The 6071-nt window shown below is 35.4% G+C and overlaps 1 long non-coding RNA gene across 1 annotated transcript; it reads right to left on the bottom strand.

The window, feature by feature from the left end:
- Positions 1-1692: 1692 nt before the first annotated feature.
- Positions 1693-4120, bottom strand: LOC121051863. The gene is made up of 5 exons (XR_005807262.1): positions 3707-4120; positions 3234-3554; positions 2644-2955; positions 2141-2203; positions 1693-1707 (listed from the first exon to the last, which is right to left on the bottom strand). It is a non-coding gene; the product is annotated as an uncharacterized LOC121051863 (long non-coding RNA).
- Positions 4121-6071: the final 1951 nt, after the last annotated feature.

Raw genomic sequence — 6071 nt, 5'->3', positions numbered from 1 at the left:
GAGTTTGTAATTCCGATGTTGATGTATGTCTGTGAAATTTAAAAGAGTTTGAAATGTTGCACTTCATTCTCTGTTAAATATAGTCATCATTTTGGTCCCAATGTAGTTTGCTAAGCTCTTGCTTGCCTGAGATTTAGGATGCACTGATGTAGCATTTGTTGTTTGTATTTCCTATGCACATATCTATGCACTTGTGCAGGCATGAAGGCAAGCATGTACTAATACAACTATGGTTACTATTCAGTATGCATATATGCCCAAATCCACCCTAGTTTGCCAGTGGAGCACACAGTTCAGTTTACATTCATAGCTAATGTGTGTTTGCATGTAATATCTGCTAGCTTTGGCCTTATAGATATTAAGTCAATATGCATTTTCCAAGACTCAAAACATAAGTGGTTGGGACTTAGGATGCAGTTCTTGCGCTCTGCATATGTGATCAGACTCAGCTTCCCTACTTCTCTAACAAATTATCCCAAATCCAGCAGTCCTTTTTTTTTTTTTAGGTTCATTTGAGGTTAACCTAATTGGGTCAAATAGATATTTGTAATATAGTATCCCAAGCAAAAAATAGGTAGAGTGCTGATGTCATTACTAGCAAAACAACAATTACCCACGGATTTTAATCTGTGGGTAATAAGACTTTCACACACGGATTTCAGTGTGTGATAGCCTTTACACACAGTACACGCACAGATTGGTGTTACCGTGTGGTTTGGAGGGGGGGTAATGCTCATCTCACACGGATTATGTTGTCCGTGTGAAATACTTACGTGGGCCCCACTATCTTTCCATAAATATAAATTACCGTAATGAAACACAGTCTGTGTGAACAACTCTATTTCACACGGATTTCTGTAGCAAATGTTTACCTATCTCACACGGATTTCTGTGTCAAATATGTACTCATCTCACACGGATTATTTTGTCCGTGTGAATATTAGACGTGGGCCCCACTGTCTTTGCATGAATATAAATTACCGTAATGAATTGTAATCCGTGTGAATAACTTCCTATCTCACACGGATTTCTGTGTCAAATTCTTTTACCCTAACTCTCACTGATTTCTGTGTGTAAAAGTGATAGCATTTATAAAAATAAAAAAATTAAAAAAAAAATCTGCTAATTAATTAGGAACCAATGAAGATTCTGCATTACTTGAAGAAAAAAAAATATCATTCTAAAGATGTCAAAAACAGTTGATAATACAACTTAAGAAATGATTAGCGTTTCTGCATATGCCCTTAAATTCGAAAGATTGGTCGAGTTTCTGTTCTGGTGAACTAAAAATCTCCTTTAATTCTCTCTTCACTCCATCATCAGCAAATATAAACTTGCACGAATTTCTCGTTAGCTGAAATATTTCCCTCCTTCCAAGACCTAAGAATTCAAGAAACGGGCATCAGTTGTGAGCTTTTGGTCTATTTTATATTAAATGCACTAGTGACATCGGACATACCAAATGGATTCAAAAAACATAGGAATCCTAATTATATGGAATCATTCAACAATCACTGCTATCAACTTGTTTTAATAAAATTTACATCACTCGTTTTATAATCTCCTTACCGAATTGTTGGGGATAGAGAACTACAAATTGCTGTGATAGAAGCTGTGATAGTAGCTGAAGAAAGTGTACAGTGAATGAAATTCAAGCGACGTTAAACTTTCACTGTTCTGGTTGAGAAGCTTGCATAATCCAGTAATCTGTAAAAATGTATATGGCATCAGGCATTTGGTTAAACCAGCACATAGCAAAAACATATCAGTCTGATCTCTGTAATATTTATTGAACATGAGTTGGCTACTAGCTTAAAGAATCAGATCTGGATATATACATGAGAATCATATGGAATGAACAGTTCTAGTTTACTTTGTGATTTGGTATAGCATGTAAAAGTAAAACATATATTTCCCAGCATGAGAGAGGTATCTCTCTATGCATTGTCTATTTTACTTTTTCAAATATGAGGTTCTACCGCAGTCATCATATCACCTACTCACTAGAGCAAACAACTTAAGGCTACAAAAATTTTCAGAAAAATTGCATTATTTCTTGGTGAAGTGTTCTATCCTTGAGAAAGAATCTTGCAATCGTAGCCTATTTATTGAACATTCAAAGAGAAAGAAATGAGCTTACATGCTCCTTGGATCTTATCCACCTTAGTTCCAAGCTCTGCTATTTGCTGTTCCTCAATAGGTGCTGCAACAGATTATATTACAGTCGTGAATAAACCAATTCCAGGCATTAATTTCAACTAGTATATAAGCAAGCATATATGAAGCTTTAGGGGAAGGCCACTTCTGGCTAATGCATATCTTCGCCCTTGTTTATCATGGTATTCCTCACAACTTTAATGACGTCTTTCTTTTTAATTTTTTAACCAGCAGATGGCATAGGGAGGCTATAGGGACACAAAATCAGAATTCAAGCATGCAAAAATGACATTTAGCACAAATATGGTTTGACCGGACAGATTCATAGCATGCCTCACAAAACTTCCACAATAGATGCTTAAGACTTTTATACTTGGGAAATAGTAACACAAATTTTTTTCAGATGTAGATAAGGTGTTGTCCAACTAAGGTTTAATATAATTAGGAAATCTCTGTTGGCATCTATACATGAATAGAGTAACTTACACAAATTTCTTCATCACAGAAAGCATTTTGAAGTCTCAGGCATCTGCATAAAGATAAGAACACAATCTAATAACATAAATTTTGCATAAAGACAAGAACATTGAAGTCTGTATATGCAAATGGATAACGAAGTAAAATTTCAATATGCGACCCAGTCCTCCATTCTTGGAAGGACATGGGACTACGGTCTCATCAAATTGCAAACTTACTGCACAAAGTAACCACAGTGTAGACAATGGTGATATAGTTTGGAATATTCACAAGTTGAAGTAGCCATGTCACCCTCACAACCTATCAATTCCAATAAAGAGTCTGCATAGAAGAAACACAAATGATTAGATAAACCACATAGCAGATAAGCAAGTATGCTGAATGGAAAAAACAAAACTCTTTCAACTTCACTGTAAAGGTAGACACCTTTTCTAGGCGTATGATAATATGAGAGACATATTTTCATTCAGTTCAAAACAAGTAGGTGAAGATGCTAATCAAGCTCCTACAGAAGCTTGAACTGATAGCATTCATCCTGCTTTCAACAGAACTTCACGTAGTAAGCAAAATACTAAAGCAACCACGCTAGTAGCTAGTACCTGAAATCTTGATTTCACCAAGGCGCCCATCAAATGAGGGCAGCGAAGCTAGCTCTGCTACTTCATCTAGACAACTGTTCTTTATGGTTTCATAAAACAAAAATACCAAATCCTCCATGAACAAAATTCACCAATCCCTCTTCTGTCATTGAAAAGGGAAAACAGCTATTAAAAAATAATAGAAAAATAAAAAGAAAAGCATACTTTTGCAGATGCGTTTCCCAATATATCTGCTGCCAGTCAGGAGGTTCAATCCTACTGCCAAGCTCCGGCCACCGCGATTTAAACAAATTTCTCCATGCCTTGTCGAAATTCCCTGACCTGCAACATGATTAAGCAGTTTCACGGCTGTACTAAACTCAACTAAATTACAAACCAAACCTATATTATGCTATATTATGCTTATTAAAAAAAAAAATTGTGAAGGAGTTCAAGCTTGTTATTGGCATATAGTGGCATCAACTACAGCTCACCTACACTTACTCCTCAAGGCTGCATTAAACTCGTCGGAGGTCGGTGAGGTCTGTGATGGTGGAGGTGAGTCACGGTGGTGACCGGAAGTGGGTGTCGGAGGAGAGAGAAAACAGATCTAGTTCCTCTGTCCTCCATTAAACCAAAACAATTTGGAGATGAGAGAGAGGGAGGCAGAGAAGAGGAGCTGGGATATGAGAGGGGGGGAGCAGAGATAGGCAGTAATGGGCGGAGACACCGCTTCGAAATTGGGGGAGATATCAAATTGTTGTTGCCTACGACCGCTTCCAGACCTCAGATAAGGCTGAATCGATTTGGGGGAGAAGGACATCGATACGCTTTAGGGGTGGGGGAGAAGGACATGGATCGATATGCTTCAGATTTGGATCAATTTGCTGGTTATAAGCGGAATTTCCACGGAAATCCGTGTGAAATACATTTACCTTTGCTACTGATATCCGTGTGTATGTAGCTCAGTAATCCACAGAAATCCGTGTGTAATACTACTAGGGAAGGAAAATTGAATTTGTTCCAAAAAAGTGAGCGGGAAAAAATTTACCACGAAAATCCGTGTGAGATATATATATATTTACCACTGATATATGTGTGTATTTATCTCGGTAATATATAACTGTCATGTTAATTATTGTTTACACGGAATTCTGTCTCTATTCTATTTTTTCACACTGAATTTAGTAGCTAATTTTTCTTTTGACACAGATATCCGTGTCTATATTTCACACAGATATTCGTGTGTTGCTCATTTCACAGAGAATTCTGTATTAAAAACTTATTGTAATGGAATTCTGTAGCTAATAAAGTTTTCACACGGAATTCTGTAGCTCATGATTCGTTTCACACGGATTTCTGTGTTAACATTTCACACAGATATTCGTGTGTGTTACTCATTTCACACAGATGTCTGTACCAAAAACCAGTCAACCCTTTAAACGCTTCTACTTCCCCAAGGGGAGCCGATCCTTGAGGAGATAAAATTTCAGAAATTTTTACATTAGTTGATATAGCTTCTACCCATAAGAGCATGAGAGTTTACAGATCAAAAAAATAAGTTACAAGTGAGCGGTTATGAGCATATTAGTTTTATGTAGTATTTAAGGTTTAGGGTTGACCTACTAGATCGAAACCTAAACGACGACGAAAATAGCTGAAATTTTGAAAATAACCATTTATTCTTATCATGATAACATCCAACGATCGATTTTGATAAAATCTATTTCCTACGCATTGTTGCTTATGGAAGGTATACTTTTCATTATAACTAATAAACTTGTTATACCACATTAGTAGACATATAAGAATTTTGTGCAATCCAAAAAATAAAAATTGAAAATTGATAAATTTGACATTACCCATCTATTTATAGGGTATTAATAGGTATGGTGTAAAAAAATTAACTCAAATTAAAGCCATTATTTCAATATCAAATAAAGTGGTTAACCTTATATACACCGATACTTCCCTAAGGGGAGTTAAACCACGAGGAGATAAATTTTGCAAAATTTTTACATTATTTGGTATACCTCATATTCATGAGAGTATGAGAGCTGACAGATCGAAAAAATAAGTTGCGAATGAGCGGTTATGAGCATATTAGTTTTATGTGGTATTTAGGATTCATGGTTGATCTAGTAGATCGCGACCTAAACGATAACAAAAGTTGCTGAAATTTTGTCCGTAACTATTTATTCTAATCATGACAACATCCAACGGTCGATTTTGATAAATTCAATTTCCTCAACATTGTTGCTCATGGAATGTATACTTTTCATTACAACTAATAAACTAGTTATACCACATTAGTAGACATATAAGAATTTTTGTGCAAACCAATAAATCAAAATTGAAATTCAATAAATTTGACATTACCCATCTATTTATAGTGTATTAATAGGTATTGTGTAAAAAAATTAACTCAATCCGCCGTTATTTCGATATCAAATAAATCGTCAACCTTATATACACCTATATTTTTTCACACGGAATTTTGTAGTTAATTGTTATTTTCACACGGATATCCATGTAAAAAGGTTTTAGTTTTACATAGACATTAGTTATTGTTGTTTATTCACACGGATTTCTGTGTGTAGTCTCCTTTTTCACACCGATTACTGTGTCAACATTTTCACACGGAAATCCGTGTGTATTACTCATTTCACACAGAAATCTGTATCAAATACTTATTGTAACGGAAATCCGTCCCTCCATAATTCACATAACATAAAAAATTAATGATTTCGAAATAAACTAATTTATAATACGTACAGAAATCCGTGTGAATTGTTTTTCACACAGATATCCGTGTGAAAATGTTTTAGTTTTTACACAGACATCTGTGACTGTTGTTTA

This window comes from Rosa chinensis, chromosome 2 (genome assembly GCF_002994745.2).
Source record: "Rosa chinensis cultivar Old Blush chromosome 2, RchiOBHm-V2, whole genome shotgun sequence".
Taxonomy (NCBI): domain Eukaryota; kingdom Viridiplantae; phylum Streptophyta; class Magnoliopsida; order Rosales; family Rosaceae; genus Rosa; species Rosa chinensis.
Note: the sequence above shows the minus strand (reverse complement) of the source record. Positions and strands in the feature narration are given on the sequence as shown.